The 17,898-nt window shown below is 41.2% G+C and overlaps 1 protein-coding gene across 8 annotated transcripts in view; it reads left to right on the top strand.

Moving 5' to 3' along the window:
• ATXN1 (ataxin 1) overlaps positions 1-17,898 on the top strand; it is a 291,406-nt gene that overhangs the window by 181,856 nt on the left and 91,652 nt on the right. The window lies entirely within an intron of this gene.

Here is a 17,898-nt window from a genome sequence, read left to right as displayed (position 1 = left end):
TAGGGAGGAGGGTTTTAGATTTATTAGGAACTGGGGAACCTTTTGAGAAAGGAGGAGCCTATATGGGAAGGATGGGTTCCACCTCAATTAACGCAGAACCAGATTGCTGGCGTGTAAAATTAAAAAGCTTGTAGGGAATGTTTTAAGCTGATGGGTGTGGAGGAGCAGCACATGGTTCAGGAGGAGACATCCCTTAGGGATGAATTTATTCACGGAGGAACTGTATTTCCTACTAAGTAGGATAGACAAGAAGTTGGTAAAGCAAAAGTAGAGGCTAGTGAGGAACAGTCAAACGTAAGAGTCCAATTTAAATACAACACATGAAGGCAAGCAACTTAATATAGATAAAACGTACAAGTGCTTGTATACAAATGCTAGAAATGTAAATACTAAGGTAGATGAACTTGAGTGTGTGGCATTAAATGAGGATATTGACATAATAGTTGTGGCGGAAACTTAGTAGAATGAGGATAATCAATGGGACATGGTAATATTAGGGTACAACATATAAAGAAATGACAGAGTAGGTTGTAGGAATGGCACTATATGTGAAAGAAAGCATAGCGTCAAATAAAGTAAAAATCCTAGATAAATCAAACTGTACCATAGACTCTCTATGGATAGAAATTCCATGCTTGGACAGTAAGAGTGTGGCAGTAGGAATAAGTCCCTGTTCCCGTTTCCCCCCCCCCCAATTGACTGCAGACTATATAGTAAAACTTGAATTCTGCTTAGCTATACTGTAACCAATCATTTTACTGAAATTTAAATAACCAATCCTAACATACTGTAACATGGATATTTAACCAATTATACCCCACCACCTTAATTGGTTTACACCCAACAAAATTAATTATACAGTAGACAGAAACAATCACAGAACCAGACAGAGACCATGCAAATAAACCTACAAAACAATATAGAAGTGAAGATTTCACAACTACATCTATACAGACATAAGGGTTTTCCAGCTGTGTCTATTGATAAGTGAGTTCTTGCCAGACAGGATGCTATTAAACTAAGTTTCCTTTTACATCTTCTAGGCTCTACCCTTTCTCTGGAGGTGATAGGAATATCAGGACAGGATTGTATTCCTAATAGCCCAATAGCACGTTATTTCAATGTGACTAGTTTGCAATGTGAGGATGTGACCATTCACTTCCCAGTTTATGGCTGCCTAGCTACCTCTTAGCTGATAGCCTTAGCCTGTCACAATAAGAGAAGGCCATTACACAGACAGTGATCTTTGATTCTTTCTTTTATACCTCTATAACTAGCTAAGAGATAAGAATACACCTAAATTCTTAAAGTATAGGCCTTTGCAGACAGGCCTGAATATCTATATCCGAACACTGACCAGGACAGTGACCGTGATTGTGAAATGCTCAGAGGAGAGTAGAGAGGTTACAAAGGGAGAAAACACATTAATAATGAGGGATTTCAACTATCTTCATACCGATTGAGAATATGTCACCTTAGGAAGGGATGCAGAGATAAAATTTCTAGACACCAAAAATGACTGCTGCTTGGAGCAGCTAGTTCTGGAACCCACAGAGGGGAGAGGCAATTCTTGATTTTTTTGGGGGCCCTAAGTGGAGCACAAGATCTGGTCCAAGAGGTGAACATAGCTGAACCATTCAGTAATGGCAACCATAATGCAATTAAATTTAATATCCTGGTAGGGGGAAAATGCCAAAGAAGCCCACCACAGTAGCATTTAACTTCAAAAAGGGGAACTACATAAAAATGAGGACACTAGTTAAACGGAAAGTAAAAGGAACAGTCGCAAAGGTGAAATGCCTGCAAATTGCATGAAGTCTATTTAAAAACACCGTAATAGAGTCTCAAACTAAATGTAAACTCCAAATAAAATAAAACAATAAGAGGCCCAAACAGTGTCACCATGGCTAAACAGCAAAGTAAAAGAGATGGTTAAAGACAAAAAGGCATCCTTTAAAAATTGGAAGTCAAATCCTAGTGAGAAAAATTGAAAGGCATGTAAACTGTGGCAAGTCAAGTGTAAGGCAGGCCAAGAAAGAATCTGAAGAGCAACTAGCTAAGGACACAAAAACTAACAGCAGAAAAATTTAGTACATCACAAGCAGGAGGCCTGCCAAACAGTTAGTGGGGCCACTGGATGATCAAGGTGCTAAAGGACCACTCAAGGAAGACAAGGCTATTCCGGAGAAACTAAATTAATTCTTTGCATCAGTTTTCACTGTAGAGGATATGGGGGAGATCCCTACACATAAGCCATTTTTTTAGGTGGCAGATCTGAGGAACTGTCACAGATTGAGATATGAGTAGAGGAGGTTTTGGAACAAATTGATAAATTAAACAGTAATAAGTCACCAGGACCAGATGGTATTCACCCAAGAGTTCTGAAGGCCTCAAATATGAAATAGCAGAACTCCTAGTTGCAATATGTAGCCAATTGCTTAAATCAGCCTCTGTACCAGATAACTGGAGGGTAGCTAATGTAATGCCTATTTTTAAAAAAGGCTCCAGAGTCAATCCCGGCAATTACAGACCGGTAAAACTAACTTCATTACCAGACAAATTGGTTGAAACTATAGAAAAGAAACCGAATTATCAGACCATAGATAAACCTGATAGCTGGGGAAGAGTCAACACAACTTTTTTAAAGGGAATGCCTCACCAGTCTGTTATAATTCCTTGATAGGGTCAACAAGCATATAGACAAAAGTGATCCAGTCTATTATAGTGTACTTGGACTTTCAGAAAGCCTTTGACAAGGTCCCTCACCAAAGACTCCTGAGCAAAGTAAGCAGTCATGGGATAAGAGAGAAAGTCTTCTCGTGGATTAGTAACTGGTTAAATGATAGAAAGCAAAGAGGAGGAATAAATCCCCCAAAGATCTGTACTGGGACTTGTGCTGTTCAACGTATTCATAAGTCATCTGGAAGTGGGGGTGAACAGTGAGGTGGCAAAATTTGCAGACAATACAAACTTACTGTAGATATTTAAGTCCAAAGCTGACTGTGAAGAGTTACAAAAGGATCTTATTAACTGGGTGACTGGACAACGAAATGGCAGATGAAATGCACTGATCAACAGTGAATTTCAAAGTAACATGCATGGGAAATCATAATCCCAACTACACATACAAAATGATGGGTTCTAAATTAGCTGTTGCCACTCAAAATAAATCAATCAATCAATCAATCTTTGAGTCATAGTGGATGGTTCTCAGGAAAACGTCTGCCCAGTTTGCAGTGGCAGTCAAAAAAGCTAACAATGTTAGAAACCATTAGGAAAGGGTTAGATAATAAAAAGGAAAATATCATAATTCCACTATATAAATCCATGGTACACTCACACCTTGAGTACTGCATGCAGTTCTGGTCACCCTGTCTCAAAAAAGATGTATTAGAATTGGAAAAGATGCAGAAAAGGGCAATACAATTTATTAGAAGTATGGAACAGCTTCCATCCGAGGACAGATTAAAAAGACTGGGACTCGTTCAGGTTAGAAAAGAGACAATAAAGGGGGGATATGATAGAGGTCTATAAAATCATGAACGGTGAGAAGAAAGTGGATAGGGAAGTGTTATGTACCCCTTCACATAAAACAGGAACTAGGAGGTCACTCGATGAAATGAATAGGCAGCAGGTTTTTTAAAAAGCATAATGAAGTACTTCTTCATACAACACACAATCAGCTTGTGGAACGTGCTGCCATAGGTTGTTGTGAAGGCCAAAAATATAACCTGGTTCAAAAAAGAATTAGTTCATGGAGGATAGGTCCATCAATGGCTATTAGCCAAGATGGTCAGAGATTCATTGCCAGAAGTTGGGACTGGGTGACAGGGAAAGGATCACTTGAAATTGCCTTGTTCTGCTCTTTTCCCTCTGAAGCATCTGGCACTGGCCAGTGTCAGAAGACAGGATACTGAACTATCATTGGTCTTACGCTCCTGTTCTTATGCTCCTGCAGTCATTAATAAATGGGACTATTCCCATAAGGACATGTTGAAGGGAACTGTGCAAATGATCTAACGTTCATGGTTTTCCAGTGTGTGTTGATTGTTTTCTGGGTTATGGGGATGCAGTGTGTGTAAAAACATTTAAAATTGCTTCTACATAGCTTTATGTTTTATGCATTGTTCTGATGGGTCCAAGAATAACCCATATTCTTATCTGAGAGTAAACTTTGAGAATTCCAATGTTTGATAAGTTGCTCTTTAAAAACCTTGTTCAGAACATGCAGCAGTCTTTTATGATGATAGTAGTGTTAATAAAATAGGTGCAGATTCTTCCAGAATGGGCAAGTAGCTTTTATTTGATTTGGAGTGCTTAGATTTTCTCAAAATTTAGTATGTTTAAATAATCAAAATTAATATGAAATCCCACATCTGGTAGATTTGAGTACAACGTGCCAAACTTCAGCTTCACTGATAGCTATCCAGATTTTCTTCAAAAGTTTGGAAATTCACAGCATTCTGTATTTGTAGTACATGATGTCAATGACGTTAAGATCTTATTTTTGTGTTTTAGTCCAATTACTGGCCCAGGACTACTGGCCACAGGATGTTGTTGGAAGTGTCCGTGTGTGTGTAGGGCAAAAGAATATGAGTGGAAACGTGGTTTAATGTTTAGGTTATAAGTGAAAGTGATAACAGTGGGTTCGTTCCCCATGGGATGTTTGTTGATATTATTGTATATGTATAATGTGACACTTCAGTCAAATTCAGGCAGATATGGGTATATCAGTTATATTCTTTTCACACTTTGAAGGTTTTCTTTGCGATCATAAGGATTTATTTGGCAAGCTGACGTGCTAGAACATGGCACAGGATGGCTGGACTAAAAAAGTACTGGCATGCCACGCTGGTGAGGTGCTGGCAGGAGATGTTTGCTCAAGCACCTCCACTGATGGCAATGCACTACTACTGCATGTGGAGGGGAGTGGTCCAGGTCTCATGGAGTTTGGGGCTTTTTAGGTCAAGACCATTCATGTGAACTCCACCTGGAAGCTGACTGTCACCTATTACAGAGAATGTAGCCTCTGTGTAATATGCCTTCTGTCTGATTCCATTCTGCAACACCTTACATTTCTGAATGATACCCAGGGCAGTGCCACTTAGAGCACATTGTGGTGATCTACTGAGGTGATATCGAGGCCCATGTAGGAAAGAAAAAGTAGCGTGCTTCTCTCCAGGTGCAAATGAAGAGAAAGTGCTCCTGGCCACAGCTTTTACCTGGGCATCCAGGAGCAGTTGCTTTTGAGAAGCCATTGATGACTGATGGAAAGTACTTTAAAAGTCACCTGACTGTGTATCTGGTCACATTTTGTTTGAGCTTGGAGAACCCTGCTACAACAGCCTGGCAATCAGCCAGTCTCCCTGCCTTCTAACAAAGAGACCAGAATACATGAAACAGGGATTGGTAATTTTCTTAGGAAATATCAGCACATAAATGTTTTAATTAAAAATATAATTGTTCTCTGTCCTCGTTAATTTCAGTGGTGTGCTCTCTTGTTAGGAGGTGTGTTGAGAGCAATCTGTCCTTTCACATTTTGAACAGTAGCTCTTCTGTTTCTTATAATCCCATTATTTCACTACTAGTCACATTTCAGAGTAAAAACTCAGTGAGTTGGGATAAGCACATTGAATCCACCTAGAAACTGATTCATTGGCATCATTTTTTCTCCCTCCCTTCCTTCTTTTCCCTTATTTGGATTAAACAAATTTCTGTACAGTTTGCTTGTACAAATTAAGTCCACACAGTGCCTTTGCAGAGAGAAATGGAGAGATCATGAAAGTCCCTTAGGCAGGAATGTTATTTCATTCAGTACAATAATACAAAGGAAAGTTTGTTTTTGTTTTTGTTTTTTTTTTGCTGCTGTGGGTCTGGTACCTTGTGTTTTCAAACATAAAATTCTAAATTAATATTTTCCCGGTAGTAGTCAAATGGGCTGAAAGAATTTATTTTATTTAAACCCTGGAAATATACCCCCCTCCCTTAAGAGCAACAAATAAATCTCCTTACCTGCCTCAAAAAAGGTATGTCTTTACATACTTGCACTTGAGCTAAAACCTCTGGCATGGTTTCTGGGAACTGGAAAATAAATGTCTAAATCATCTGTGTGTCAATAAGTTAAACGTCCTCATTTGGTCTCTATGGTTCTGTCTACACTGCAGTTAAACGCCTGCGGCTGGCCCATGTCAGCTGACTCTGGCTATGATGCTGTTTAATTGTGGTGTAGACGTTCAGTCTCGAGCTGGCGGGTGGGTCCCAGCAGGGGCGGCTCTAGCCATTTCGCTGCCCCAAGCACGGCAGCACACCGCGGGGGGCACTCTGCCGGTCGCCGGTCCCGCGGCTCTGGTGGACCTCCCACAGACGTGCCTGCGGATGCTCCACCGAAGCCGCGGGACCAGCGGACCCTCCGCAGGCACGTCTGCGGGAGGTCCACCGGAGCCGCCTGCTGCCCTCCTGGCGACCGGCAGAGCGCCCCCCGCGGCATGCCGCCCCAGGCACGCACTTGGCGTGCTGGGGCCTGGAGCCACCCCTGGGTCCCGGAGCCCAGGCTTCAGCCTGAGTCTAAACATCTACATCATAATTAAACAGCTCTGTAGCCTGTGAGCCTGAGTCAGTTGACATGGGCCAGCTGGGGGTGTTTTATTACCAAGTAGACAGACCCTGTGTTTAGCTTTTACTTTGAGCAAACTACAGGTGGCAGGCTAGTAAACATCCCTGGTCCTTTGCTGTGACAAGCCTTTTAATGCTTGACTTTAAGGGGAATTTGCCTGAGAGAGGACTGTGTCAGTCTGAGTAAGGATCTTAGGACTTGCCCCCTAAAGTTTAGCCCCAGTTCTGTTTCATTTTCAGCATTATATTGTCCCTTCCCTACTCCTTACCCTTCTCTACTCCCTTCACCCTGGGCATCCCTTATCGATACTTCTCCCTTACTCCTCACTGTAGATTTTTTTTTCTGGCACCTTAACCAATGGCAGGGACTGTCGGTGAACAGCTCCTGGAGATGTCAGTGCTGCTTCCTGACTTGGCTGGCAGGGATCACTGTAGTCCAGGCACACCATTTCCCTGAATCGTCACCTTCTTCACATGTGCTCAGCCTCCCGCTCGTGGAGCTGCAGCAGCCGCCTGAAGGGGAACGTTAAACCTTGAAGCATAAACAGATCATGAAAGGAATATGCTAATGGGCCTTGCCCAGTGGCACTTTGAGTGCAGCTTGATCCTCGAGACTGGATTGCTGCGTTGTTGGTAAAGATGCGCAGTTGTGTGCTCTGGCAATGGCGAGCTCTACAGACCTTGAAAAGTCAATGGAAAGTTTTGACACACTGTTGAACGTTTTGAATGTGCTTGTTTCTCAACTCCTTTTGCATCTGTATTCTAACCATTTCAGGGCTTTAGATGGAATTTACCGGGCTACCAACAAAGAGAGAGAACTGCATGTTTCCCTTCTTGCAAGCAAGTGCCCTGTACGTGCCATTTCGTATTTCTAGGGATAGAGTAAAGAGCAGGAACTGCCATCATTTGAAAAATGTCTCTCTGAAACGGCAGTAATTTATTCTCAGGCTTTATTCTTGATTAAGAGCTACAGACAGCTGCGGCTTCCCTTTAAATAGCAATAACACTCTATAAGCATGCTATACATTGGGCTTCAGGTTTCTGACATTTCTCTGCCAAAAATCAGGAGTATTTCTCACCAAATAAATGTTCATTTAGAAAGCCCTCTTTCCCGGCTTTTATTTTACAACACCTGCTTTCAATAGACAGACTAGAACAGCTCAGAACGGCCAGTTGGGAGAGGAAGTTGAAACTGTTTGCCTCTCTTTTGGCATAAAGAAATCTGTAACATTAAGTCCAGGCCTTAGTTTTGGCAGCTCTTTGGCTGGTAAATATTGGTTTAAAGTGAAAACGTTGGAAATACAAAACAGCTACTGTACATATACACAAATGAAATAGGATGTTGTGAATTATGAGGTGGTGATTCCATCAAGAGATTCTCATGATATCATAAAGCCCAAACACTCATTTGACTCAGCAGTACCCAGACACTTGCATCCATGTATGCACAACCTCCCTAAACTCATCTGCTGCTTCTCCAGACTCCCCTGCTGCTGCTGACCAAAGTCCCAATTTCCTACTTTTCCTTCTCCCTTCTGCTTTTTTCAGACTGTGCTGCTGTGCTTCCTTCTTCAGTTTTTCAATTGCTCATCTGCCTCCCTGCCGCTTTCCACTCAGTGCTGCCAGTGCTTACCACTTCAGTGAAAGGCTTTGCTGTTGCAGCAGCACTAGTTGGTTGAGTCTCATAATTCAGGGGTGTGATGTTGCCCTCATAAATTACAGGATTTCCCCCCCTGTATTCATGGCTTGCAGTTTGCAATCCATGTATTGAAGTAATTTTAAGTTAGATCACTCATTACTTTCCCGTTGCTTTCTTTTTGGCCTATATAGCTTCCAAAGAACTGAGAGGTTATAATTTCTCCAGGGCTAAAATCCAAGTCTTTGATAGGCAGGTATGATGCTTGGGGCCACTACATGTTGCTACTGGTTGTCAGCATTGTAAAACTTAGCCTGCAGAGCAAAGGAAGCAGGGCACAAAAATTGCTTTTTTCTCCTACTATGGCAAGCTCTAGTTTCTCGCTTTCTCATGCCTTTTCTTCCTTGTCCTCCAAGGAAAAAGCTGTAAGTTTAGGACTCCTGTGTTTGTAGTGAGGACAGGTTTTGCCTGAGCAAACAGATATTTTTGGCAGTCACTTTAGCTTTTGGCTGTCACTCTTGTTTGATGACTTGTCTTTCCGGAGAGCAGGTAGTGATAGTACATTGGATCAAGCAAGCAAAGTAAGTAAGATAGGTTCGTTTGTTAATTGTTATGGTATGTAGGGGATTGCAGTATGGTTTGTGAGTGAAAGGTGGCGTATGAAATTTGACAGTGTAGCCTGTGCTTGCTCTCATTTTTCATGGTGATATGATCTGTAGAGGCTCCAGGTCCTACCATGCAATGTGCCTTGGCGCAAGAGGCTCTCTACTCAGATCAAGATGGAGCACTGTGAGCTGAGCTATAGCCTCTGTACACAACACTAGTGCATTAAAGTGCTCCAGTTTATATGGATTACATATGGTGCTTAGCTGGACAAAGCTTGGGTGCCTCTGCTGTTCGGGTACAAGTTTTGTCTCCATTCTGCATCTTATTCTTGTCATCACGGTGATGAATCCTGGTCACGTGCCACCTGAGGCACATTGTGCATACGCTAAGAAGATGACTGATTGTAGTACTGCTGTGTTGGTGCAGCTCTGTTGGTGATATATTTCCCTGTACTCATAATGAGGCTAGTAGCACCTAGCAACATGCCAGTGCTACTGTAAAAGCTGTAGCAAGAAAGGAATGCAAGTTAAGCTCTCTCATAAGAGAATTTTCCACTTTTCTGTGCTGGGCATGCATCCAAAAGCAGAGGTTGATGTCACTGGTGTGCTAGTTACAAGGGATCGTGGGCCAGTGAGTCCTGCTAGTAGAAATACTATTCCATTGAGAATATCATGCTCATTCATGTCTATTACAGATTTGCTTGCAGCCTGCCAGGTGTGCTGGCCTCATCCTGTATGTGTTGTATAGGGAAGGTAGATGATCTCAGAGAAATTGGTGGTATCTGTGTTTCTTCTGACTGAGTTTCATGTTTCTGGTTGTTAATCAGCATTGGTGTTCAGCGTTATGGACACTGACAAATGTTTCCGACGCATCTGATGCCACAGAGGTCAAGAGAGAGATGATGAAGAAGCAAGTTACCAGGATTGCTCTTGGCTTCTTTCCCTGTCGACATGTCAGAGCTAGAGACAGATCGACGTAACGTAAGGAGATGTAGTCTTTCATTTGGCTATAATGGATTCTCCAAGCTACTCTTTAAATAATAAAGCTGCTCTTCCTACTACCACAAATCAATTTACTGCCATCAGTGGCAATAAAAAAGGTCTGTTTAATTTTATTTTTGTATGAGGAAGAAAGAGGACCTTTTGGACTGCCCATTAGCTGCCAGGCGGGTTAGCCTTCACTCTGAACTGGGGTGCACTAGTAGTTCTCTTTCTTTCACTGCAGTGTAGATTTCAGTCATCTTTCAATAGTGAACTCTGCTGAAGAATTAAAAAAAGTAAGGCCAATAAAAATGTCAGGCACGCCGGATAGGAAAGTCGGTATGTCTGGACTGAAGTATAGGATGCTGGCTTTCTTGGTAAGTGGAAATTTGCGAACAGAGCTGATGTGTGAGACACAATATGAGGGGGAAACCTCAGAAAGGCACACCAGTGAAAAATTGTGCTTTAAGCTTAATCCGTGAGCAGCTTGTTTCTTTGGCAAATGTACCATGTTTCCTCAGTGTCCTGTTTCAGCCTTTCTGATGTAAATAATTTACAAAACAAACCTGAGGTAACACCAAGCTTGTGTGAGATGGAAGTGAGTTTCATGCTCAGTGAGGGTAATCGACAGGAGGAAGTGTAGTCCAGAGAGAGGACTGCAGCAGCTGCACATTATACTTTGTATTTGTTTGGGGGTGGAGGGTTGGATGGGGGCTGTGTGTTTGTTTTGCTTTGAGATCATGAGTTTTAAGCAGCTTTGTTAAAAGTAAAATCAAATCCTGTTGAACTGAAGCCAAGCAGTGCATCTTCCTCATGTACTTGGATTCCAGGATTAAGGCAACACCTCTTAGATCTATTTCATGTTTAACTGATTTTTTTCCTTTTATTTCAAGCTAAGTTACAATAAGTTTAATCCCCCCCAGGCAGACAGACAGCAGCATAAATACAGGTACAAGCTCCATTCCCATTACAGTTAACTAGTGAAACCCATCAAACTGCAGATGTTTGGCTTGGAAAGTCGTCTTCTTATTCCTGATCTTGTTTGCAAAAAGAGAGTGATCTGCTGTGTCCACCATCCTAACAGTGGTGCCTTGTGTTAAATTCATTGAAGCAGGTGGTCTACATTAGATCAGGTATTGCTTTGATTCTGGTCTAGTTCTCTCTTTCCTACAGGCATCCATAGACTTTCCCGCTTCCAAATCACTTTGTCCATCTGGTTAGTGTTTTGATTTGGCGAAGTACAATAAATTTATAGCAATTAATATAGTGTTCCCTTCTTGCCCTTCATCTGCCAAAGCACTTGGGATGCTGTACAACAGAATAAAAACAAGTACAGGACAAACATAATAAAAGAGTACCCTCTGCAAAAGAACGTACAATGAAAACTGTTGTGTTGTAAACTTCAGCACGTACATGGCAGTAAACTTCATGTATTGATCTGGAAGCCTCCTGCAGTTCTTTGGCTCAAGAAGAGGCCAGAGGAACTGACCCATCATTTTCTTTCACCTTGCTCCGACTGTAGTTCAGTGAGTAAAAGGGCTCAGATACTGAAGGTTTACCAGATGGCATATCAAGAGGCAGGCTCAGGAGACCTGGTGAACTGCAATGAGGGCACACAGTGTTAGGGAAGATACTGAACAAGCACCCATATACCTTGTAACAGCCCTCTTCCGCGCCCTCCCCCAGACCAATACAGACTGTTGGGCCAAGTAAGATCCTGTCAGTGCTGACAAACATAGATTTTCTATTATGGCTCTGATTCTAGACATGATGCTTTGGAGTTCCAAGAGGGCAGAGGATGGGTGAGGAACAAGAAATCCCAGACAGACCATAACAATTGATGGAGTTTGATTTTTTTACACCCTTACACCCCACTCTTCCAATCATCATTATCATCATCCTTCCCACACCATCAGGTGCATAAGGCAGAAATCAAATGGCATCCCTAACCTTGTATGTTTAGATGCAATATTGCCACTTCAGCTACCCACTTCAGCCATTCCAAGAATTGCAGAAAATTGGCCAAGGGCTTAGGTTGGGTTGGGCAACCTAGTTAGTTATCTGTGTACCTCCCCCCAAATGGGATTCTTACAAAATGAAAATGTAGAAATCGCATCCATGCTTCACCCAAAAATAGGGCACCGTAGCTAGCTGAAGGCTATGTTAAAGACCTACTGTATCTCTTCACCCATTGTTTTACACATAAGATTCTATTCTAATGATTGGGTGTTAGTTTTATCTGATTAGCACAAAATGCTGAGAGAGATTTGAGATGTTTTCCTTTGATTGGTTCTATGTAAAAGTTATTAATATTTTGACTCTGACGGTAATTTAGGGTTACATGATAAAACCTAGGAGTGGGTAATCGTTATAATTTGGTATTTTAATATATTCTCAATTCTAATTGTGCTCGTGAGCATTAAGAAGTAGATAAGTTTGTTATGAAACTTAAAAGAAAGTTACTGAACATACTGGAGCCAGTTTTCAAAAGTTAATAACTGAACAGCTTTGGTCTATTTAAAATAAATGAAGGTAACTAAAACTAAAACAAAAACTATTCTTGCTCAGCTTAGTAGTGTGCTGGAAATGGCCTCTTGCATTCTGCTTTGTTCCCCTCACTGGCACCTTCCTGAGAAATGCAGTTGGGAATGGGAGGGGAGGGGGAGAGAGAGAGAGTGTGTGTGCGCAAAAAGCCCAGAACGTATGCTGTGTGATTGGTGAATCAAGCCCATAGTGTGATATTTAGGCCTCTTTTTCAACCATCTTGTAAAATGGATAGTTCTTAGGATATCATGTCAGCACTAGAATGGATAAGTAGCTGTGTTGTATTGTTTGGGAGTGGCAGTTGCAGCTTCATTCCAGGATGGGGTGCATGATCTGCAGTCATGAAGGGTCTGAATACACTACAGTAAAACACCTGTGTCTGGCCTGTGTCAGCTGGCTCAGGCTGTGGGGCTATAAAATTGCAGTGTAGAGGTTGAGAGGCAGGCTGGAGCCCAGACTCTGTGACACCCCCACCCCACCCCACCCGCCCCCAGCATGGGGGCCAGCCAGAGGAGTTTTATTGCCGTGTAGACATGGCTTAAGTCAATGGACAGCATTTTGGGAGAGTGGAGAACGCTTTGTTAACTGAAATAGCTGGGTCAGACTCGAAGAGGAAGAGTTTGCTGTTCTAAAACATAGCACACATTTTAGACATTCTTATCAGAGCACTCAGTTAAGCAGTTATGTGGAATACTGATAAAGTAATGTGTGATAACAGGCTTCGTAATTTAAAATGCCCAAACTTGGCATGTGCTATAGTAATGTAAAATAGTAACACCAATGAGACTTGAGTTTTGGAATTCCTGGTTCTGCTTACTTGCTTCACTAACAGATCATTGCATAAACATTGACTTAATGCCTTCTATACTAGAGAGATATACTTTGCTGTCAGAAGGGATGTTTGGTCTAGGCTGGCTCTGCATAGTCCTGTATGGGAGTAGCTAATATTAGCTGGTCTTTAAGGAGAGGGGAAAAGCTAACATTTTACTTTATTGTCAGTGGATTTGCTGGAAGTCTGTTTTATGTAAGCCACATCAGTATAAATAGTATGTAGCTGATTTTTCTATTTAATTGTGGAATCTCACCTGTGTCCCCTCTGAGTGCTGATGATAGACTTCATTGAACTGGCAGATAGGAATTTGCCAGGATGCATTAACTGGACAACTTGTTCAAAGCACTGTCTTAAACTGACCCTCAGTCAGAATTTAAGAATACAAATAGTGACTGGAAGAAAGCGGTAGGTGCATGAATGGATCGCCAGGGTGATGTCAATTTATATATAAAACTTTTATTTCACTCTTCAAAATGAGCCCACCCCTTTATTACTCTGAGTACAGTAGATGAGTTTCTCTGTTACAAACTTGGGCCATGATCCTACCAGATGATCTGTGCAGGCTCAGTGGGCTGCCTATTTACTTGGTCAGGACGGGAATGCTGAAGCAAGAGAGCAGTGCTTCTCCGTGGTCAAAAAGAGAAACCAGAAAGCAGATAACTGACCCTGTGTTGGCAAAGGCTAGCTCTAAAGGTAACGCTTACAAGTTATGCTAGGTGTTTTTCAAAAAAGCCTTTCAACAAAATAAACATAGTTACAGCAGCATGGACCTTCTTAAAAGGGCTAGCTTCCAATGGTTTACTGATTGGTTAGTATTTTCAGGCTTGAGCGATAATGCAGGCCAGGGGCTATCATTTTTTATTCCTTCTGCTTCAATACTTCAGAATGTTGTAAAAGGTAAAGTGCTCTGTCCAATTCACTGTCTGATATGCACACTGGGTGTGATTTCACTGTTGCTGAAACTGAAAATTGACTCACGCAAAACTTAGTTTTGTGTCTATCATGTGGCCCTTAAAGACCCTGGATATGGGTCTCAAGCAGTCCATGTCTCGGGAGCATGTGTCAGTGGAGCCCCCATCTTGGGAGCACTCCCCATGCTGCTTGACACAGATGAATCAGCAGAATTCCAAAATTCTGCCCTTGATTACACCTTTGTGTACCCTATTTACTTCAAAGGGGGCTGCAAAGATCTAACTGTCAGAAGAATTTGGCCCCTTGTGATAAATAGAGTTGCAAAATAATTGCAATGTGATGTTGAGGCGAAACATGGTGAGTTTTAACTTGTGGTGTTTTATTAATACATGATGTAGAGACATGTTCCATGGTACTCTTTCATATAGCTTCGTGTATAAATCTCAAGATCTCTTATTTGTTTTGTTTTAAATTTTAAAATTCACCTTTCTAACAAATAAGTATTTCTGCACATAGAATTAAAAAGAAGAAGAAATGAGGGAAAGTGCTTTTTAAATACTGTTATTTAAAGCAGTCCTTTTTCATATGTGGTGGGAAAAGAAAAACAGTAAATCTCCAGCCCTGGTCAAAATTCGTTAAATAGCATTAAACATGGTCAGATTTTAAAGTACAATCAAACCATAACTGAAGTTAGAACAATGTGTCTCTGAGGGAGTTTCCCTTGGAGTTTTAAGTAGAGTTGGGCAGAGGAAAAAGCTGGCATATGGATCCAAACTTTCCAAAATTTGCTGGTGTTTGGATCTGATTTTTTGGTTTTGAGATGCACTAAAAGTCAGTCACAAAGTTAGGATCTAGATCCCAACTTCCTCAAAGTTCAGCGTTGCTTAGATTTGTGTTTTGATTCAGGCCCAACTCTAGCTTGAAGAGACCATCTTGTGCTTTCCTTGTCTGTTTTTTGTATCCACTTGTCATATCCTGTCTCATCTGATACACAGATTATGATCAGATGTCAGGAGATGTGTACAGTACCTAGCACAATGCAGACCTCTTATTGGGGCCTTTCGTCACTATCACAATACTAATAATAAATAAAAACAGAAAACCCAATGACTAATTGTTTGGTTATCTGAGGGAAAGGTACAAGCTAGAAACAAGTCTTCTCTTGAAATGAGTGTGACATCTCTTGGTTTCTACAAATTCTTCTCTTTGCCTCCTTCCTACCAGCTAAGAGACTAGTCAATGCCCAAGTTTTCTCACTTTACTAACACAGCCTTTTGTTTTCCAGCCTCTCACTATTCCTCAGAATGCTGATGCTCCTTCCGTTTTCTTTTCATGCTGCTCTGACCATGTCTTCTTGTCACTCTTGGATCAGTGGCTTCCCTCTTCTTCTGCATAAAGTTCAAGCTCCTTTTCTTCAGGGCACCCATGTCTCACCCGACAACTTCACCTCAGCACTCCTGCCGTTCCACATCCCGCTGCTCTCCGCTACCCAAACATCACTCTTTCAGTAAATATGCCCTTTGTTCCTGTTATTCCTATCTAACTTTGTGTCTTCATCCCATGGCTTTCCACTTAATGTAGATTAAGTTCCCTCATTCTCCTCTTTATATCCATTTGCATTGTGATACGTTGCAATTACGATGACCACCTGCCACTCCATTTCTATATTTTATTGCCTTATATTGTTCTATATTGTACCAGCTTGTGTCTTTATAGTGCTTGCCTTTTGGTGCAGGGAAGCTGTTTACTTGTTTGGCACAGCTCTCCTACTTTATATTGCTTTGTACACTGATGGCACTATAATAGTAGTAATAAAATTGTGGGAAGGCTAATGCATTATCTCATGTTTAGTAACTCCTGTTGTAGGGAGCATGTGTTTATATTGTACACTTGGATGCTGTTTTTAGTTAGTACTGTATATGAAAAAAAAGAGATATTTAAATTTGACTAACCAGTCTCCATGACTGACAGAATAAGCATCAAAAGATACGTGGGAGCTGCTGTCTGAGTGATACCAGTAGTTTGTGTCTTGCATTTGGTGATATATGTAGTTTTGACTCAGAAGTTTCCATTGACCTGTGAACCCTGATAATGTCAAGATAGTTTCCTTTGGGGAGAGACTCTAGTAAAGTAATAAAATTCAGCTACTGACTAGTAAGCTTGAATAGAGCCCTGCATGGATACAAAATTTGTATCTGCATCCAATCCGTGATCTGCAGACATGGTCCATGGATATCCACGTATATGTATATAAAGTGGATATCCACAGATTTGCAGCGCTCTAAGCATGAGCTCTTTTTTCACAAAAGGTGATTTGCAAGTTGAATTTTAGGAAGGAAATATATGTGAAAGGACTATATCCTTTCATCTGGTGTGTAAAAAAGTGAGCAGCTCACTATGGCCTCTTTGGTTTCTGGCCCAAAGCGCTTACAATCTATACATGTAGATTGGCTTATAAATCAACCTATGGTCTTAGTCAATCAGTCAGGTTTATCCTGCTCTGGCTCGTTGTAATGGATGAGCAAACATACATTAAGAATCAATGTGAACTTTTGCTCAAAACCCAAAACTTGAATCAAACTGAACTTTGCATAGAAGGTTTCAGACCTTTTGGTTATTAGCCTTTCATTTATTATTGTTTTTCTTTTATTTTTGTGCATTTCTGTACATCCTTCTTTCATAAATTCATTGAAGTTGGAGGTGCAAACGACCTGTTAATGTAAGTCAGCCAGTCCATTTTCCTGACAACACAGGATTGTTCCCAACAGTGTATTTTCAAGAGTTTTGACCCAGTTTTAAATGTCCAAAAGTCCAAGGGTTTCCACCACTTCCTTTGAGACTACATACCAGAGCCTAATAGATCTTGTTTCATCATATTCAACCTAAATTAATACCTCTTTAAATTTCCTCCCATAGTCCTTGTTGTACCTCGCACATCATCTGAAGTAATTCCTCCCTTTTTGTTGGCTGCTGTCATGTTCTTTTGACATTTCATTTGGACCTGGAAGCAGAAATACTGAGATACAACAAAACAGGTATTCTTACAGTATTTCCAAAATGACCAAAAGCAGGTGGCAATGGACGTTTCATGAGAAGCTGTTCTCACGAGATGTCAAACCTGATATTTTTTTTTGGACCAAAGTATGGATATACTGTGAATAGACACCCAGACTTTTCGATGCGTATATGAACCAAACACCTGAACCTTTTTTTATTTCACCTCTCATTCATTGAAGTGGTACTGCGACACCTTTAATTTCTGAAATCCTAATTTTATATGTCTCCCTTTAATTTCCTTCTTCCCTTCTGGCCTTATTTCTTTATCATCCTGCCTGTTCTCTCTGCTCCCCAACCACTAGATTTTCTTTTTCTTTTCTTTCCTTTTCTTTTTCATTTTCTTTTCATAGTAGACAAGAGTCATGTCCCACATGGCCCCACCATCTGTAGCAACTTTCCTGACTCATATTCCTTGTGAGATTCATCTCTTAAACCTGCCCTGTACGTGTTAAGCTTCTTTCTAATTAAACAATCATTGTCTGCCCAGAGGTTTCCAGTTTCCCTGAGCTAACTTATTTTCCTCACAACACGTAGTCTTTGCTACCCTCCTTCACTTCTGTGTAAGGCAGATAGGATATGTTGCAAGCTATATCTATTAGCAGCGTGGACATATAGGCCCTGATACAGAAAAGCACTTAAGTGCATACTTAAGTCCATCCCTGTTTGGGACAGCCCTTAAGCACACGCTTAAATCTTTTCTTTCCCCAATAGATTTAGTT

Source organism: Mauremys mutica, chromosome 2, assembly GCF_020497125.1.
Source record: "Mauremys mutica isolate MM-2020 ecotype Southern chromosome 2, ASM2049712v1, whole genome shotgun sequence".
Taxonomy (NCBI): domain Eukaryota; kingdom Metazoa; phylum Chordata; order Testudines; family Geoemydidae; genus Mauremys; species Mauremys mutica.
Note: the sequence above shows the minus strand (reverse complement) of the source record. Positions and strands in the feature narration are given on the sequence as shown.